Below are 22,351 nucleotides of genomic sequence, written 5' to 3'. Positions count from 1 at the left end.
CCATATCGAATATTAAAAAAAATTAAAATATATACCAAATACCATACCGAATACCAAAAAAAATTAAAATATATACCAAATACCATAATACCAAACCCACGGTATTAAAAAATTCAGTATGGTATGGTATTTCGGTGTATATCATACCATGCTCACCCTTAATTCAAAGTGATTATGAAGTGTGAATTGAAGCTAAAGAGCAAAAATAGTAACTAGTAAGATACCGAGAGTAATATCTATTATTTATCTATGGTTAAAGTAGTAAATTACTACAGTCTTAATGAGTTATCGGTATGCAATAACTCAATATTGAAAAATCAAAATCGAATCGATAATCTGATAAAAAAAATCAAAATTTCATTAATAACTTGTTAACTCAATAACCCAATATTAATAAATCAACATCAATTTTTTCCAGTTCGATTTATCGATCAATTTGATATTTGCACACCTCTAAACTTGGGTTCAATATGTTTTTTTAAAGTAATTAATTTAATTCTGCCAAACACATATACAAATTCTCTAATTTGCTCCAAAATTTTTGTCACACCAACTTAAAATTGTTCATTTTAACTCTTCAATTTTATATTTCATGTCACACTTTGTTTGGATTGTTGTTACATATTGTTTCACAACGTATCATATTATATTGTATTGTGTTATATTGTAGCGTATTGTATTATATTATTTTAATGAATACAATATTTGGATAGATCATATCGTTCTATGTCGTTACATAATGACACATATCCACAATTTGAATGACAAACCTAGTAGAAAAGTTGGGTACAAAATAGAACTACTATGAAAATATTTGGCATAAAGAAAAACAAAATTATATAAATAATAAGTGAAGACAAAATAGAATAAAATATTAAAGTAACGACGAAATTATATCAGATTGATCGTCATTACCTAAATATAAATTTGAATGATACGATACAATAAAAATTAAGTACGAATCAAAACAAATGTTATATTTAAACTCCCAATACAATGCAATTCAATGGGTAAGTGTTCAATAATCAATACGTGTGAAAACAACATCAAAAAGGTAAAACATCAATAATGAGAGTTTTTCTTTTCAAGCAGTTCTCTTAAATCATACTCCATCTGTCCCTAATTATTTGTCTTTTTTTTTTTTTTTTATAATTGTTCATAATTATTTATCCATTTTGATTAATTAAGAAAGGACAATTTTTTTATCTATTATACTCTCAATTAAATGACTACTTCTTTTGAAAAATGTAGAACTTTTCATCCATTTCATAATTAATAGAGATAAAATGATAAATTCACTATTGCATTAATTATTTTCTTAATATGTGTGTCAATTCAAAAGTGGACAAGTAATTAGGGACATAGGAGTATGAATTTTTTGAAATATGGCAAAAAATGGATTAAAGCGTGCCACTTTTGCAAAGTACTTCATTGTGCTAATTATGTGCCTAAATCTATAATCGTGACAAATGTTCTAAATATTTAACATAAATCTATAATAGTCATTTATGCTAATTATGTGCCTAAATCTATAATCGTGAAAAAAATAAATTAAATCACTATTTAGACTTAGTTCAATTTTTACGAGGGAAAATATAACCCTTGCAAATTATTCTTTCAGATAATATTGGATTTCAATCTAATTTTTGCTCATATATTTTTTAATCTTACAAATGAATATTAGATAGTTCTCTGACATTTGATTAACCTGCAAAAAAATATTAAATCGTGATATAACATTTTTTCAATAGAATTTATGATTTGTTTCAAAAAAATAATTGGCCAATAATACAAATTATCCGTAAATTGTACGAAAGAAAAAAAAAAGACATCTTATGAACAACTCTTGAATTCGAGACAAGGGATAAAAATCACTCAAATATTTAACAATTATTACCATTGATCTATTTTTTTTACATTTGGTTTTGATAATAAAAATAGATCAGCATAATATGCATGAAAAGATACTTTTAGCATATTCTTAATACAATAAATAATCAATAGAGTGATAAAATCCCAAAATTAAGCATCTATTTATCAATTCTTGTCCGTTAAAATCACAAAATTTCCTAAACGCCTCTCATTGTTGTCGTGTTTTAAATTATAAATAGTTAAGAATATATGATTTTTATTTCTCCACAATTATATTTTGGGTATATAATATTACTGTTATTATATATTAATAATATCTATACATAAAATATTGTTATAAATTTTCTCAAATTATATTTTTAGCATCAAGATGGCTCAAATATAAAGCAAGTTAAATATTTATATTATTTCTCTAAAATGTTAAGGCCCCAAAAAATTAAATAATTTTAATCTCACTTAAAATGATATTAAAATGATCTGTAAGAAATCATATAAGTTTATATTTTTTTTAAAAACTATCTATTCTTTAGCATAAATATTTTAGAACTTTGACTTAAACCAATCAAACTTTATATTAATAATAAATAAAGTCTCTTAGATAAAAATCCAAGATAATGTATTATAAACGAGTGACGACTGACGACTAACATCTATTAATTATAATTAATTCATACATTTATAAATAATAATGCTCCATATATTACTATAGGCAGTTAAACACTTCATATTTGAAACATTAAATGGTAATAGAAATATAATGATAAAAAAAAAAATACTAACTGTTCAATTTGATATAAAGAGAGTGAAGAATGATTGTAACTTTCTAAAAAATTCATTGTGAAAAGCAATATCTCAAAAAATATTAATAAAAAAGTATAGATAAAATATTTCTTTAAAAACTCTATTTTTTACAAATATTTTTTTTAATCTAATTTAGATAAAAGAAATTAATGAAGAAGTTGAAAGAGTGTAAAAAGTATTTTGCGAGAAAAAAAATAAAAATAAGACAATAAAAAATATAGAAAATTCAAAGGTCAACATTGCTTTTTTTATACTTATTATAACTGATGATTTATTATTTTTACATCTAGTTAATTAATTCTTACTAGTTAAAATAATATTTTAAAAAATATTCCCTCCCATTGTTGTGGATAGGTTATAACAACGTTGACTATTTATTTTCAATATTTTTGATTGTTTAATCTTTATTTTTTTTCTCTATAAATACTTTTTATATCTTTTCAACTTCTTCATTAATTTTTTTAAATCTAAATTAGATTAAAAAAATCTTTGAAAAAAATAGAGTTTTTTTTAAAGAAAGTATTCTCTATACTTCTGTATTGATGTTTGTGGTACTATTATTTTTCAACAATGGTATTAAGGCTTCACATGAAATTTTTATGAAGCTACTACAATCATCAAGTGCAATTAGTGTAAGAAAAATATGTATGACTAAGCATCATTTTCAATCTTCTAAATATTTGATAAATGGTATGTATTTTTTGGTCTAATTCTTTCATATATTTGTATATACACTAGGGGTACATGGTCGAATTGGTTCGGGTTTTTCATATATCAAACCAAACTATTAGTGTCGGATTTTTAAATTTATAAACCAAACCAAACCAATAAAACTCGGGTTTTTCAACCTCGGTTTTTTTGGGTTTTTTGGATTTTTCCGGTAAAGTATTCATACAAACATATAATTTACTTGTACTTCAAATATTTCTTTAGTCCTACCAAAAAACAATTATCTAAGGTGTTTCTTAAGAAAATAACACAAAATATGATATGATTAATGACACTAAAATATCCAACAAAAAAAAATAATGAAATCGCGTAAAATAAATATTGCAAATTAACAATTCATAATGAAAATGATCATAACTTAAAAGTACTAAATCATGTTAAAATAAATTTAATAAGTATTAGTTACATGACTAAATATTAAAGGAAATTAAAATTAGATTATGTATTTTAATTGTCTAAACCAATGTAAAACTAAAGAACAAATATTCAATATTATTGTCATTCTTAGTGTTAAATTGATTTTCTTTTTGCATTAGTATTAATTTGATTTTGATTTAAGCTTTATTATAATTACTAATATATGTAGACTATAATATTTATTGAACCATTCATAATTCTAAGTTTCAAACTTGAAATAATATATTAAAAGATAAAAACTATGAAAAGTATACGAAAAATTTAAAAATGATATCAAAGTAAATATTTTTATGTATAAAATAAAATTTTAAAATTATATATATAATGTCGGGTTGGTTTGGTCTCGGGTTGGGTTGAGTTTTTTTAGTTAAAACCAAACCAACCCAAATATAGTCGGGTTTTTTTTTCAATACCAAACCAAGTCAAACCAAACTACTAATCGATTTTTTTTTGGTTTGACTCAATTTGCGGTTTAATTCGATTTTTGGTTCGATTTTGTACCCCTAATATACACATTGATATATGCATACACTTTTATATCGAATGAGCTTTAATAAGGTGTGGGACTAGTCTATGATTTTAAGGTTTCTTTCATATTTATATCTTGTAATTTTAAATAGAGTAAATTTTAGGTTTAGCAAACATAAAAATCATATTTGTATGTTATAGCTATAATTTGCATAATTGCGTTTCATACCAAATTTTATATTTTCTATGGAGCTATTGATCTATATATTTCGATATTCATTCCAATTGTACAAGTATATATTTGGAATATGTATACAAATAAGAAACTGACTTGACTGTAAATTGTATAAGTATATGTTTTTTTGTTATGATTTTCAGTCGTATATGTATATGTGAATTATATGTATTTAAATATAAATTTGTATATGTATATATATGTATATGTATATGTAACTATATTTTTGTATACAGTTAATGTTGATGAATTTCTGTAAATTGTATAAGTATATATTTTTTGTTGTGATTTTCAGTTGTATATGTATATGTGAATTATATGTATTTAAATATAAATTTGTATATGTATATGTAACTGTATTTTTGTATACAGTTAATGTTGATGAATTTCTTCTTATAAAAGTGAATGGTATATAATTTTAGAAGTTGTTTGACATGAGATATAAGATTTAATAATTACAGGATAAAATAGAAGATTATTTTATCCTACATTTGATTAGAGGTATTAGGTAATCCTTGAATTATTTATCGAGGGGATTTTTATTATAGTGATGTGATGACTTATCGGAGGTATTAGGTAATAACTTGTCCCCAACCAAACGACACCCTATTGTTATAAAAATAGTTCACATATATTGATATTGTTATCAAAGTGACTCACATATGGGTTCATCTAAGAGAAGTAGAAAAACATATTTTGTAATTTTTATTCTTAATTTTTTTTTAAAAATCATGTAGGAGTATATTTGTTCTCACATATGATTATTTTTTTTTAGACATCTTTGATTGTCATTATTTGAATTTTTTATTCTTATTTCATTTTTTTTCTTCCCCTTTTAGTGTAAAAATATGAGAAATAAAAAGAAAAAAGTGTAATTGGAAAAATGTGAAAAAAGTAATTTAAAAAATCTAAAACTAATTTTTTGCGGCTATATTATTAAAAAAAAACATTCTATCTGTAAAATTGGAGCATCTATGATAAATTTTAAAAGAAAGTTAGTAAAAAAATGAATTTGGCCATCAAGATAATAAATTCAAAATAGTCGTTGAATAAAAAATCCAAAAAATAAACTTGTGAAAAGGCAATACATTCCTACACGAATCTTTTTAATAAAAAAGAAATTAAATTAAAATTTTCACTTTCGTTAGAGGAAAAGGATATATGTGAGTTATTTGTATAATAATAAGAGTGTATATGTATCACTTTTATCCATACTCATACTGGAGCCCGACTAAATTTAAATTTACATCGAAAAATTCCATATTAAAATTGAAACGCTCTCTAATATAAAAGACCTCGTACCCAGAAAGACTCGACCCTAAGACCTCATATTAAAGATAAAAAAGTACTTAGTACTTTATTTCTTATTTTTTGGTGAAATTTCTCTTATCTTATATTACTCCTTATTAGAAGTGACACTTTAGAGGACGAACACGTCACTACCAAGTTGTACACAAAGCATTTCAAATTGTACTATAAAATTAATTGTGGCTCATTAATTGTACACGTGTCTTTCTACATATACAACAACCCACATGAATAGTTACTTTTCTGACTTTTTTCCTCAGCTTCTCTCTCTATATATTCGTTTCTTTTTTCTTTTTTTCTACTTTCCATTCTCCCCTTTTACTCTCTTTAGTTTATCTTTGATCTTAAATTTTTCATAGATTTTTAAAATATTTTGAATTATTAATTATTATGAATTATAATATTCTAATTTTTACGTAGTTTACAAATATATAAATTTCATTTTAAAAAATTTGAAGATACCATACGCAAATTTACGGTCAAACTTAAACTATTTGATTCTCGAGAAATAAAAAGTGTCACATAAAATGGGATAGACGAAGGATACCTCTCAATTAAATTTATTTCACTTTTTATTTTCCATTTTTAACATAATTTTTCAAGTTGGATTTCTAGGAATTCTATTGTAGACCCATTTAAATTTTACCTTTTTGTTTTAAACTAGAGAACTTGGCCGCACTTCGCGCGATCATTAAAAATTAAATATTTTTGATTAATTTTATATTTACTCTGTTGTTTAATCGTAATATTATTATTTGTTTTAATAATATGAAGATTGTGAAAAAAATAATGATTGACAAATTTTACATCTATTAAATGAGGAAGAATATATTTTTTATCAAATAAGTTAAAATATATTTGCTAATAACAAATTCTTCCATTGCATGAAGTTGATCCTTTAATATATAATATATATTCCGGTGTACCATTCTCCTTAAATGTCTAAGAAATATCTCGTAATGTGAAATAACATTGTAATACTCCCTCTGTCCGTAATTACTTGTCCACTTTTAAATTGACACATTTATTAAGAAATAAATTATTGACATAGTGAGTTTATCATTTTACCCCTATTAATTATGAAGTAGATGAAAAGTTCTGCAATTTTCAAAGTAATTAGTCATTTAATTGAGGGTATAATAGGTAAAAAAAATTGTTCTTTCTTGATTTGTCAAAATGGACAAGTAATTAGGCACAACTATAAAAGGAAAAGTGAACAAGTAATTAGGGACAGAGGGAGTACTAAACAAATGCATCAGCAAATGAAATTTATATTAAAAATATATTGAATAATGACGTAATGATACCTTAATAGAATTTCCTATCCATTTTAAAAAAAACTTCACCCTTTCAATTTCGTTATATCTTCTTATTTAGTAGAAGAATCATCATTTATTATATTCTACTCCACCTTAATTTGTACCATCAGAGTTTTAAGAATAAACATTACATTTTAAATCGAAATAAAAAATCATTGAAAAATGCCAGAAAAAATAATAATAGTATATGAAAATTGAAATAAGGTGCAAGAAAAGCGTTTTCACGATAATTTTTTGAAATATATTGATAACAATTAAAATGGAGTTGTTATTTTTTATCTTTAAAATTAAGTTTGATTGAATTGAATTAGTAGAATGAGAAAAAATATTAAACTAATAACTTTTTAATGTTATTAAATGCATTTTCTTTTTAATTGAGTAGTAGATTAAAAGTTCCGAATTAGGATATTAAATTAATATCTTACTCTCTCCTTAATTATTATGGTATTGAAAACATTTATTTTCCTTAAATGGTGATTCATTTTCCATTTACGGTTATATCCAATTAATTTCTAATGTATTGAATGTGGTTATGGGATATTGAAATAATATCTTTATCTTTCCTTAATCATAATAAAATTATAATTTAACATTTATTTTTCTGAAATGATAATTTTGTTTTAATTCCTAGAACATATTGTTTACTATATTGAATGTAATTATAATAAAACATATTGTATTTAGTATGACAAAAGAACTCAAAAATTTGAGAAATTAGATAAATAGTAATCTTAGCTTCTAAGAAATGTCACATCATCATTTACATATCCAACTTTATATATATAAAAAATTAAATTTTTAACATAAAATTTTCAATCTTTTAAAGTTAAAAATAAATGTTAAAAATAAAAATAAAAATCAAGGCAATAATTATTTTAAAGAAAAATATAACCAAAATTGTCAGAAAAAATTGATAAAAATAAATAAGTATCAATTACTAAGAATGGGGTCACTACATTTTCTATTTTAACTTTATTGTTACATATGGATAGAAACTTTTAGAAGAAGAAATGATCCAAAAATTTAAAAATAATGATTCCTTAAATGGTGATTCCTTTTCCATTTACAGCTTTCCAATTAATTTTTAATGTATTAAATATGGTTATGGATATTGGAATAATATTTTTATCTTTCCTTAATCATAATAAATTATATTTTAACCTTTGTTTTTGTAAAATGATAATTTTCTTTTCATTCGACAACATATTGATTAATATATTGAATGTAATTATAATAAAACATGTTGTATTTGTTATGACAAAAGAATTCAAAATTTTCAGAAATTAAATAAATAGTAATCCTAACTTCTAAGAAATGTCACAAATATATATATATATATATATCTAAGAAAATGATATAAATTACATTAATGATTAAATGAAGATTAAGGAAAGAAGTAAAAGAAATTAATAATAATATTGATGATGATAGGAGTTAAATAAATCATTTTTTATATATTATAAATTTTCAATATAAATTTTTCAGTCTTTTAAAATTAGAAAATGCTAAAAAACTAAAACTAAAACTAAAAATCGAGGCAACAATTATTTAAGGAAAAAATAACAAAAAATGTCAGAAACATTGATAAAAATAAATAAGTATCTATTACTAAGAAGGTGTCACCCATATTTTCTATCTTAGCTTTATTATTACATATAGATAGAAACTTTAAGATGAAGAATGATCCAAAAAATTAAAAAATAACAAATCAATCATGTAAAAATACATGTCTAATTCTTATAAAGTTATAATAACTAATTTCTTCAAATAAATAATTAAAAGAGAAGAAAAAGTTATTAAGAAAATAATATAAATAACACTAATTATGAGATTAATAGCATTGATGAGGAAAGGATCTAAATATGATCATCTTTTTAAATTCCTTTTTAAGAAAATATATATAAACTTTAATTAAAGATAAATACGAAAAAAAAACTTTAATTAAAGATACAAAAAATCAAGTCAAAATAAAAGAAGAAAGAAATTAGAAGAATATTGAGGTTGAAAGAAATAATATCTAATTTTCTCTCTTTCAAATCACAAAATAAATTTTTGCTTGTTCTCCTCCTAATTTGATACGAATTTCATAAATAGAATGATTTTTTCTCCAAATAATTTTTCTTACCCTTTGAAACACTAATTAATCTTCTTATAAATTTCTCAACCACAATGAATTTTCTCTCCTTGTAGGAGGAATAAACATTTTTCAAAAAGTCTTTTATTTTGAAGAGAAACTTTTGTTACATGATCTATTTCTTTACATCAATGTCTTCACAAGAATCATGAGATATTCTCTCTTTCTCTTTTGTTAAAAACGTCACATGACCTAGAAATTTGATGGACATCTTAGCGACAAAAATTGATACCATATATTCATCATCATCGTCAGAAGAAGAAGAGCCAGAGTGAAGAAATTTGTTCTTATTTGTTACAAATGCTCAACTATTTTATTTTATTTTATAGGCTAAATAATTATAACCAGTTATGAAAAATGAATAGTTTTTATCTTTTCATCTTCCATTTCCATTTACTTAAATTTATATTAGTGCAATGGATGTTATAAAGGGCATAATTAATTGGGTATGACATAAATACTTTCAGTTTTTTTTAAAATACAAATAAAAAATACAAAACAAAGATAAAATGTCAAAAAAAAGAAGAAAAAAGATGAATAGAAATGCTGGCCATATATATATATAGGTTCATGCCCTTGGATGTTATTTTATTACTTTAGCTGGCATCGACATTTTTGTAAATCTGATATCTACTTTGGAACGTTTTATAACGTGGCATAGGCTGACAATTGAGATCATAAATTTAAAAATAATAAAATTTAATTTATTATAATACTAATATCAATATCATAAAGATATATATATATATATATCATTTAAAAAATATATAAAAAGTATTATAAATTGTAATAAAATTACATATTTTATTTGAAAATGACGTAATAGTACTATAAGGTATAATAATTAACAACTTAACATATTTTAAAATTTTAGTTGACTCTCCAAATTCCATATGTGTCATGTAATTGAGACAGAGAGAAACATATATTGGTTTAAAATAAATAAAAATACTACAAATTATAATAATTAACAACTTAAAATTTATAAAAAAAAATCTTTAAAAAAAATTTAGTTGGCTCTCCAAATTCAATCGGTATTACGATAATTAAAACATAGAAATTAACATAGATTGGACTCGTGCTGACATTTATGTTTTCATTTTTTTAATATACTTTATATAAATAAATTTTTTATGTAAAAAGTATTATAAATCATAATAATTAATAGCTTAAAATATTTGAAAACATATAAAAAGTTTTTGTTAACTTTCAAAATTTCATCTATACCACATAAATTGGGAGAAATATAGATATATAGATATTTTAAGTTGCTAATTATTGTGAGTTATAGTACGTTTTATGTAATTTTCATATATATTACTCGTTTTGTCTTAATTTATGTGATACAAATGAAATTTCAAAAGTCAATGAATTTTTTTTAAGTTTTTTTTTATATTAACTTGTTAATTATTGTGATTTATAATATATTTACGTAAAACATATTCTAAATAAAAATAATTAGCAACTTAAAATATATAAAAACATACTTCAAATTTAATTAACTTCAAATTTCATATGTACCACATAAATTGAAACAGAAACAGTAACATATATTAGGCCCGGTACTGACACGAGGTCCCATATCTAGTAGAACTTAGAAGCCACAGAGGGAGATGTGGGTCAGTTTGTTTAAAGTAATTAATTTAATTTGGCCACAGAAGTAAAAATTCTTTAATTTGTTCCAAAGCTTTTGGCACTTCAATTTAATATAGTTTTATTTAACCCCCCCCCCCCCCAACTTCTTTAATTTGCTCCAAAAAATTGGACTGTTCAATTTAATATAAATATAGTTTTATTTAACTTTCAAACTTTTTTTTTTGTATCATTGAAATATAAAAAAAAATATCGATATAACATCAGAAAGGTAAAACATCAATAGTGAGACTTTTTCTTTTTAAATACCTTTTTTATTCGTGTGAATTTTTTAAAATAGGATAAGAATAGAATAAAACCTGCTATTTTTTTTTTTTGCAAAGCATTAATTATACTGCTAATTATGTGCCTAATTCTTAAAGGGTGACAAATGGTGTAATTTTCTATGGTGGTCGATTTATGTAAATATATTTTCTTAAAATTATTATTTACACTTTATCTCAATTTTTACAAGTTCAAATTTAATTCTTAAAAATTATTCTTTCGAATAATATTAGACTTCGATCTAATTTTTGCTTATGTATTTCTTAATCTTACAAACAAATTCTGACATTTGATTAACTTGCAAAGATTAAACTATGATCTAACATTTTCATATAAAATTTATAGTTTTCCCAAAAAGATAAATAAATTGGGGCCATGATATAAATTGTTCATGAATTGTACCAATTTTTTTTTTCTTTTAAAAAAAAGTTATTTCATAAACAATTCTTCAAATCGAGACAAGGGATAAAAATCACTCAATTACTTAACAATTATTACTATTGATTTCCTTTTTTATATTTGAATTTGGTAATACAAATAAATTAACATAATATACATTAAAATTTAGATAGAATAGTCCATGGATTAAAATTTAGTCTATCTAATACATTATTTGGTTACTTTATTTAATTTAGTCCATGGATGCTTATCCATCATATGTGGTCTTATCTTATCCCTAGAAAGTGGAGGGATAGCTAATCCAAGGTTTAACAAACCTTGAATAAGACCCCTAAATGACTAAACTATCCCCTTATTCCTTTTCCTAAATTTCTTTTGTATTTTAATTTCCTTTTTATTTATATTGGAATTGTTATAAATATTCTTTTTTAATTCTCCAAATCCGTTTAGTGTAATTTAATGATTTCACTAATATTTTTTCTCCATTTTTTTATTCAAGATAGTTTGTCGATTAACCACTTGAACTATTTGTTTTTGTTTTTTAAAAAAAAGCTTTAGGTATTGAACAATTTAAGTAGTCTTAAATCTATACTAAGTTTAAGATATACTTGACCAACAAAAAATTAGAAATACACCGTGTCATAAATGATCTCCTTAGTGGTACATCACACCTTAAAATTAATAACAATTATATATATATATATATATATATATATATTATGACTTAACTAGTTAAATGGAATAGAAAATCCTACAAAAATAATAATAATATTGTTCGGCGGTTATCTACATTGACCCAATTACATGAAATAAACAATCTCATAATAACACAATGGTATAATAGGAAAGAATTTTTTTATAGAGTTTTATATCGAACACAAGATTAAGTGGAAAGTAATGAATCAAACACTTGACAAAAAAATAATTCCTGCACTACTAATCCCTGCATTATCAATGTTTGTACCAAATGACCCCTTATTGAGTGTTTGGTTGTTGTATTCAAAAAAATAAATTTTAATAACAATTTATTTGTTTACAAAAATGCCCTTCATGAATGTAAAAAGTGATGTAACAAAAGGGTTAAAAGAGACATTTTTGTCATTTACTTATTTTATCCCGGGATAAGGTATCCCGGGATCACTAAACCACCCAAGGGGAGGGATAACTTATCCCGGTACTAATTATTAATCCCGAAATAAGTTATCCTGGACTTACCAACCAAACAACAAATTAAGTGGTACTATAATTTAATCCCAGGAGAGATGGAAGGAATACTCTGTCTAACCGCAATGCTTGTTTGGCCTCTCCAGCCAAATTGAGAAATTCACCCTTCGTTCTATCTTTTTTTTTTTTTTTTTTTATGTTATGAAAGGCGGGTCTTCCAAATGGGCTCGTCGCCACTAGGCAGTCATCTTTGATCCTGATCGGCCGACCTTTCCGATCCCGAAACAAAGAGAGTTCGGCTCTCTTTTTTCGCTCATTCAGATGAAGAAATTCCTTGAAGACAACGAGAGATGCCACTTGCTCTTTCCGTTCCTTCTCTTTCGGAGTAGAGCACTCCTCTTTGTTCTATTCCTTTCTAATAAAAGCTTGGTACGTGCTCTGAGTGAGCCTTCACGCGAGGTGAACATTACCTATGAAGTGGAATCTATTTGTCTTGGCTTCCAACGGTAATTTAGTCATGGAATTAAATTATAATTAAATTATAGTACCACTTAATTTGTTGTTTGGTTGGCAAGTCCGGGATAACTTATTTCGGGATTAATAATTAGTACCGGGATAAGTTATTCCTCCCCTTGGGTGGTATAGTAATCCCGAGATAACTTATCCCGGGATAAAATAAGTAAATGACAAAAATGTCTCTTTCAACCCTATTGTTACATCACTTTTTACATTCATGAAGGGCATTTTTGTAAACAAATAAATTGTTATTAAAATTTATTATTTTGAATACAACAAACCAAACACTCAATAAACAATAGTCCCATCATAACTTATCTCATCATAACTAATCCCATCATAATTTATCCCATCATAATTAATCTCATCATAACTTGAATTCAAACCAAACGACCCCAATAGTAATAATGTGACTTATCTAAATATTCACATCTATAATTGCTGAGAGGGAGACATTAATGTTACCTGCAAGTAGGGTTGTTCATGGTTATGGTTGAAAAATCAAACTGAACCGCAATCCAAACCAAATCGATTAAAAAACCCGATATTTGGTTTGGTTTGGTTTTAAATTTGAAAAATTGATACTATTTGGTTTGGTTTTACAAAAAAACAACCGCAAAAATAACCAAACCGAACCGAACCGATATATTAGATATATAAATTTTATAATTATTTATATATTATTCATAAATAAAATAAAAAAATATTTTATTAATTTTTAATTAACTTAAAGTCTTTAACTTTATCATTTTCTCAAGCCCAAAACTTTAGCCCAACTATAACAATCATATGTCCAAGTTCATCAAAATCCATTTTAGTCTTTACTGACCCTACTTCAGATAAAATAGTCACACTTTCACTTAATTGAATCACTTTGTCCGTGTAATGATAACTCTAGTATTGCTTAATCGAACCGACAGTACCTTTTATGTGGATTGTTTATGTACTAGGAGTTTGTGTCAATCGAGATACATATGTCCTTAAAAAAATTATTACTTTCAAACTGAATAAACCAAAAAAAAACTTAACCAAACCGACTGTTATTTTTTTCGTTTGATTTGGTTTGGTTTTGGTTTTAATCAATAACCGATCCAAACCGAACCACGAACACCCCTACCTGCAAGTGATCGCCGACTGTGCCATAGTTGTAATGTTCTCGGGAGATTTTCTTTTTCCAAAATAAATTAGGTCTAAATTGACATAGGGTATTAACTTAAATTATACTATTATATATGGACTAGACCCATTAACCACCAACTAAATTAATTATTTTAAATTACCCTCAATTTAAAAAACTGTAGTTAAACGAATAACTCAAAATTTCCATTTAAATTTATGGAAATGATCTTTTATGAAAAAGAGAGGACTAGTTCTCAAAATGACTTAACGGGTCATTACACTATCTACTTTTGAGCATAAATATTTTAGTATTTTGAATTAAACAATTCAAACTCCATATTAATAAGTAAAGTTTTTACATTAAAATCCAAAGTAATGTATTACTAATAAATAGCTAACATCTATTAAATAGAATTAATTCATACCTTTACAAATAATAAGAAGTTAAACACTTTATATATATGTGCAACATTAAATTGTAATAGAAATATAATGGTAAAAATTAATACTCATTAACTATTCAATTTGGTGTAAAGAAAGTAAGAAATGAGTGTAACTTTGTAAATTCTTGGTGTGCTGCATTACTCTCATGGTTGAAAAATTATAGCATAAAAAACATTAATAAATATCATTGATATAATACTTCTTTAATTTTTTCTTAATAGAAAATTTGTTTTATCTATTTTAAATAAAAATAAATAATGAAAAAGTTGAAATGGTGTAAAAAGTATTTATAGAGAAAAGATAAAAGACTACGCAATAGAAAAAATAAAGGGTCAAGATTTTTTTTTACAATTATTATAATTGAATTATTTTTACCTCTAACTAATTAATCAGTTAAAATTAATAAAAATAATCCCTCTCATTGTTGTAGATAGGTTCTAACAATCTTTATCATTTATATTTCAAAATATTTGTGATTGTCTAATCTCTATTTTTTTTTTCTGTATAGAGACTTCTTATATAAATTTCTTTCAACTTCTTCATTAATTTGTTTTATCTAAATTATTATTTTATTTTAAAAACTCCGTAAGAATTAAAGTTTTTAAGAAAGTATTTGCTCTATATTCTTTTATTGATGTTTTGTGATATTGTTTTTCAATAATGGTATTAGTGCTGCACATCAAGAGTTTATGAAGTTACAATCATCAAGTGCAATTAGTATAAGAAAAATACGTAGGCCTCATTATCATTTTCATCTCCTGAATATTGGATCAATGGTATGAATTTTCTATCTAGGTCTTTCATATATTTGTGTGTGTATATATATAATGAACTTTAATAAGGTTTGAGACTAGTCAATGATTTTAAGATTTGTCTCATATTTATATTTTGTAATTTTAAACACGTTTAAATAGATTAAAAAAATAAATCAAACAAATTGAAACGCTTCTCTCTCCTTTTCTTGATCTCTTTCATTATTATATTGTCTTTGCATGCACACTCATATTATAACATCAGTTTCCAAGTGGTTCTTTCAATCATTTCAGTCTAATTTTAAAGAAATGTTTGGTATGTAAAAGGACATTTTCAGAACATAAATTATTTTCTGACAATTAAGCATTAAAAAAAACAGTTAAGAAAATCATTAGAAGGTAAAAATGATTTTCTTCGTGCTTATATTTTTCTCAAATAGTCCATATATTTTAAGAGTATCGACTAGTGAAATAATTTTTTATAGATATACCAAACACTGAAACACATGACAAGCTAACATATTTTTCAGATGGAATAAGTATTACCTAATATTTGTAACTTCTATTTTTGTCTAAAATAAATAATTTTATATTTAACCAACCAATTTTTATTTTTTTGTCAAATGTACCTTTATCTAAGTGAATTATTACATAACTAAGAAATCATATTAAATGAGTACTAATATTTAATTTTATGTTTTTTTACAAGAAATTTGAGAAGATTATTTTCTTTCTATTCATTTTATGAATAAACTAAAATTAGGAGTCGATTTTACCATATGAAAATGAACACTGATGTTAAGTTTTCATGCAATTGTCTTTTATTTGTATACTAAATTTTTTTTTAAAGTATTTACATTAGCAAATAGAGCAAAAATTAATTATTATTTTTAGTTTTAGTGTTATCATCAAGTAACAGTTCTTCAACTAATTAAAGTACTAGTAGCCAATTTAAAGTTTAAAATTTCACTAATAAGAATAATTTAATAAATTAAATATCAAATTTAACAGTTTATTAATGAAAGTATAAAATGCAAACTGAATAAGCTAAAGTAGAATAATGAGTATTAAAAATAATAATCATATTTCAGTAAATTTTAAAATGACATGCTCTCTGTCTTGGTAGTATATGTTATTTGCAGTTTTTTTTTTATCAAACATAGGTAGTGGTGCAACTGTTTCACCCTTAACTAAAGTTATCAAATTCAAACCATGAATATAGTGGAAATTTTATTGAAAATACCATCTTAAATGAGCCCTGCAGAATATGATTCGAGTTTAATCAAAGCATTTAATTTATCATCTATTTTTTATTCGGCCCATATTATAAAAGTAAGTATAAAGACTGGTCAAAAGGTTCACAACTCATAAGCAACTGAAAGCTCCCACAGAACAGAGCCCATGTGCAGAAACCATGTGAGTATCAAATGCTCACAGCTCAATCCAATGCACTTTAGTAAATAATTTAGCAAATCGAATCAAAATTTAAATTTAATGAGTCCAATTTTAAGATTTATCATAAGAAATTATTGGAATATGAGAAAACACATAAAACCCTCGCTAAATTTGAAATCACAATTTACTTTAGTACTTAAAAGTGATGTTTAAATATCTCCATAAGTGAGTGTACTCTCTTAAAAGCATGTGAAAAAAAGAAAAAAAAAAAGATCGAATTTTGTAAAGTCCTACACATGACCTTTTTTATTGGTCAATATCTAACTAATATTTAAATAGTTTTTCTGGATATATTAACTCTTTAAAAAATATGTAAATTTTCTTATTTAGAGGTAAATGAAATTTGTGGGTCCCTTTTTTTATTTTTTAAAAATAAATTTCTTTTCATTTAGTTGTATTCCTCAATACACCTCTTTCTCCATTGAAACACCTCCTCCATCTTCATTCCCATCTCTACCCATTATTTTCATTTCACTAGTCCTTTGATAATTCGTAAAATTCAATTTTAATGACATTTTGTTGACGTCAATTTCACTCTATACTATTGATGTTGATTTTGCAAATGTAAACATTTCTCGAATTTTGAGTGACTCATTTTGATTTCTAGATCCATTCAAACATTTCTCATAGAATTTATATATTTTTTTAATCAACTTTCTTATGCAATCTTCATTTCTTATTTGAGTTGTCAAGAAAATTGGCTTTCAAAAAAATTCATTCTCCAAAAGAGAAATTCGTGGGGAGGATTTGAAGAAGATAAGGGGGGGGGGGGGGGGGGTTATGTATTTATAAATTAATTAATTGGTGTAATTGATTTTAAAAAATATTTGAGAAAAAATGATGAATAAGTAAAAAGAAATAAAAATTAATGACGTGGTGCCTACATGATTATAATGTGGCGGGTGAGAGTGGTGTTATAATCAGGATGGGAAAAAAATCACTTGAAAGATGTTAAATGAGTATTTAAATGCCCGTGAAGTTTAATTGCTAAAGTAAATTATGCTGCCAACCTTATGGTTTTTTTTTATGTGTTTTTGCTTGGAATATTGAATTTATGAGTTTTTAAATATAGTATTATCAATATTTTAATAAATTTTTACATTGCTTTTTTTACACTGTGTCAAATTATGAGTTCAAATAAAACTACCCACAAAACTATATCTAGACCTATATGAAATTATTAACAAAAAATAATGATAGTAAAAATTCAAGATCTCTAATTAAAAATAAGGAAAAAGGCTCAAATATATCATCAAACTTTTAGAAAAGACTCATTTGTTATTCGTTAAAAATTTGACTCATTTATGTCATTGTTGTTAAAAAAAAACTCATCCATGTCATTTTATTTAACTCCAATTTTGCAAAACAATCTTTGACACCCTAAACAAAATTTAATACTTTTCGGATCAAATGTACACTTTTTGCTTCTTTTTCTTTAAAAACACCAAAAACACATGAAAAACATAAACAACTAAATTTTCAACATTTTCAATTCTTTACGAAATCAACTCAAATTTCAACTACATCATTAATTTCTTTTTTTTAAAAAAAAAAAAAAATTCTAAAATCATTTGTATAGTTCAAAAAATTCACCTGTATTAAAAAAAATTCCAAAAATAAAAATCAGTCCCAAAATTTCTAAATTTTGCTTTGATTAGTGTTTTTGAAGTTGTAGAGAAAATCCTACCAATAAAAAATATTGAAGTCTTGAAACTTTGAAATTTTTTTAAGTGGGTTCTGTTGAGTTGGGATAAATTCGAGCTCAAAAGATATTTTGAGTTTTGGTATCTAGCTTAGAGGGAAACTATTCTTGAAATTTGAGGCTATTTCGTAAAGAATTGAACAAGTTCGAAATTTAAAATTGTTAATGTTATTTATGTGTTCTTAAAGAAGTAGAAGAAAAAAAAAAGTACATTTGATCCAGAAACAACAATTGAAAAATGTTAAAACCTTGTTTAGGTTATAAAAAATAATTTTGTAAAATCAAAGTTAAAAAATGGCATAAATGAACATTTTCTTTAACAACAATAGAATTAATAAGCCAAACTTTTATCAGATGACATAAATATGTCATTTCTAAAAATTCGATAACATATTTGAACCTTTTCTCCCCAAAAAAAAAAAGTACTTATCCGTTACTAACTCAACTATAATCCTTATTGGTAGCATTCCTATGTTACCGAGAATTAAATTAAAGTAACTAAACTTTAGAAAATTTCAAAAAATTTCAAATTTGAAGTGAGGAAAAAGATCCTTTTAAAAAAAATTTAAAATTCTAACATCAAAGTTTTTAATTACTCCAAGTCCTTCCACATTTCATTTCCGTTTCAACCAAAATAATATCTTGAAAGATACATTTAGCTCATTCTTTCAAAGACTAATCCTGATAATAACAATAACAATAAAATTAGCGTCATTAACACTAATCCCCAAAATTATCTCTTTTCAAGACTGATGTAACTCTTACTTAATTTGGAACTTTTTTATCACCCTTATTTACCTTTTGGTGGACTAAATTTCTGACAATGATATATAATTAGTTGTAATTAACTATTATTGTTAAGCAAGCCAAACAAATTTAACTATAATGTTAATCAAAATATAAAAAAACAAAATAGTATAATTTAGATTGTTACAAAACGAACCAATTTAATACTGGAATAAGGGTTTGCATAAAATCAATAGCAAAGAAAGTAGGGAAGAAGAAAAGCATCTCAGATTATATTTCCCCATGATTTTCTTCATTTAACAATCAAAGTGCAAGGATAACGAATTGGATTACTCATCATTGATGCATTTCTGGGGAGCAAAGAAACTATATATAGAAAAACAAATTTAGAAAGATTGGATCTCAGTTAAAATATTCTTCTTCAATCCCATAAATGGAAATTCCAGAAAGATAACGCAGTAATAATACTAATCATCACAGATCCAAATCCAAATGGAAAACAAATGGATGTTAAAATTAAAAGTTTGAAATGACTGGATTTTGTTAATGTGTATATCAATGTTCAACAACTAGAATTAGAGTTTTGAAACGGGATCTCAGCTATAGAGAAGTAATCTACATTTCCAATGTGGAATCAGAACTCGGATAAATTGTTATCACATCCTAGATCCCATAACAAAAAACATTGACGAACAAAATCAGTAAATCCAACAAAACACTTAGGAAATAGGCACAAATGAAGAAATAAGTATGAACAGTGATAGATTGGATCTCAGAAAAGTGAAATACCAAAAGAATTTATATATCCTCATGTTGAATATATCAGTATTTTCTGTTTCCTCATAGATCCATTGCAAAAAAGATGAAAAAAACACAGATAAAAAGCGAATCAAAATTAAACTACAGAAGAAAAAAATAAGGAACCGATTGAGCAGAGAGTTTATCATTTGAAGAAGACGAAGGACAGCTAAGAATTTGAGAAACCCTAGCGCCGATGATGAGAAGAGCATCTGGTAAACGCAATATTTATATAGACTTTGAGAAGCAGAAAGAGAGGAAGTTACGACGGCGTTTAAGAGAATTCTTCGAAATTTAAGCATTTTGGGCTTTGGTAAATATTGTACAAACCCTAGCTGCATAGTGGAAAAGTTAAATTGCAAGACAAGTCCTCATTTAATTTTTTCGGCCATATTCAACCTTGGACTTCTAAGAATTATTTTTGTGTATCTTTGGATTAGGTGTTTAGCTAGCTTGAGCATAAATGTTCAATTATTTTTGGAAAATTAGATGTGTTTGGTCATAGTTTTGAAAATATATTTAATTTTTTTATAATATATGAAACATAATTTATACCCATAAGTTCTAAAAATTGTAAAAAGAAATGCTTATACTGGCATATTTTTTAGACTCTTGGTGAGCACGCGTTTTTTATGATTATAAGTTTGGCACAAAAATACTAAGTTGTTGTAAAATAACGAATTGAAAATGGAAGGTAGAATTAAATAGCTTTAAAATTTCTTCAAGATATCAAAGTCCCTGAATTAGGCATTTACAAAATAGCTCTTCAATTTGTAGTAGAAAGAGCATAAAAACTAAGGAGTGACATAGTTTTCTCTTCTAAACTAGCTCAATATATATTATAGTGTTATTCCGTGAAATAACTCAAATTTTAAATTATTTACGTACTTTTTTACTAATGTTATGAATAGAGTGAACTTCTAAGAAGTGGGTGAGTGTTGGGAGCCAGAATGTATCTCAATTTCATGCGATCAGGTGGAGTGGCAAAGATCTACCTCTTGTTATGCATATATATTGATTCATTCACACAACAATTTTTGTAAACAAAATATTCTCATCAGGCTAATGATTAACGAGTGACAGACCCAGAGTTAGCAATAGGCATTTACCTATAAAGAACTCATTTATATAATCAATTCACATGGCATAAAACAATATCAGAAAAGAGCCTAAATTATCCTTAAAGTATTAGAAATGGTACAAAACTATCCTTCATCCACCTATTGGCTCCAAAATTCCATTCTCATCCACTTATTGGCTCCAAAATACCCTTGTCATCCACCGTTAGGTTCAAAATTGACCACTTATTTAACGGTTTTAAATTTAAACTATTTAATTTTTTTTCAAAATATGTGACGCTCAACTATTTGTTATAATTTAACTTATTAATATAATTTATAAACCAACCCATTGCCCACCCATTACTAATTTAACCCCACCCAATTACTAAATCCGCCCAACGGTTATTTTCTTCTCAATCAATTTCTCCTAGGTTTATAAGATTAGTGTTTTAATAAACCATTCATTCAACATAAACAAACAAACAACCTCATTGACTTCCAAACAAGACCAGTTCACTAGTTATAATCAACAAATGAATTACAAAGACCATTCATTCAACATTAACAAACGAATAGTCTCATTGATTTCCAAACAATAGCTAGAGATAGTAATATAGACCAGTTAACTGAGAAATAAGCAAAACATTAATCTTATACACCTAGAAGAAATTTTTCTATCACTCTTTCATCATGAATCAATTTTTTAAAAACTCAAGATTGGTTCTTGAGATTTTCAATTCTATTAAAATCCAACCAAAAAATAGAAAATTGACTAGGCAATTTTGCAATCTGTCTAAATCTTGAAAATCAATGGAGGATTTTGTTAAACGTAGGAGAAATTGAATGAGAAGAACACAATCTTAGAAAGAAAGGGTTCAGGGTTTTGTTTAATAAGGTGGATTTGGGGAGGGTTTATTAATTGGATGGGGTTTAATTAGTAATGGGTGGGTAGTGGGTTGGTTTATAAATTATATTAATAAATTAAATTATAACC

At 25.0% G+C, this 22,351-nt stretch overlaps 2 protein-coding genes and 2 non-coding genes across 13 annotated transcripts in view; 1 reads left to right on the top strand and 3 right to left on the bottom strand.

Annotated features, from left to right (window-relative positions):
- The window catches only part of LOC125827363 (tubulin beta-2 chain), a 461,890-nt gene that overhangs the window by 2,931 nt on the left and 436,608 nt on the right, over nt 1–22,351 (bottom strand). The gene's annotated exons all lie outside the window — the stretch shown is intronic.
- Nucleotides 1–22,351, top strand: part of LOC125827362 (GDP-Man:Man(3)GlcNAc(2)-PP-Dol alpha-1,2-mannosyltransferase) — a 267,662-nt gene that overhangs the window by 146,372 nt on the left and 98,939 nt on the right. The gene's annotated exons all lie outside the window — the stretch shown is intronic.
- Nucleotides 19,757–19,847, bottom strand: LOC125827488 (small nucleolar RNA snoR26). The gene has a single exon (XR_007442999.1). It is a non-coding gene; the product is annotated as a small nucleolar RNA snoR26 (small nucleolar RNA).
- Nucleotides 19,893–19,985, bottom strand: LOC125827489 (small nucleolar RNA snoR27). The gene has a single exon (XR_007443000.1). It is a non-coding gene; the product is annotated as a small nucleolar RNA snoR27 (small nucleolar RNA).

The sequence above is a fragment of the Solanum verrucosum genome, unplaced genomic scaffold (assembly GCF_900185275.1).
Source record: "Solanum verrucosum unplaced genomic scaffold, falcon-dt-bn FXZP01000138.1, whole genome shotgun sequence".
NCBI lineage: Eukaryota > Viridiplantae > Streptophyta > Magnoliopsida > Solanales > Solanaceae > Solanum > Solanum verrucosum.
The sequence above is the reverse complement of the archived record's forward strand: the minus strand, read 5'-3'. Positions and strand labels throughout refer to the sequence as shown.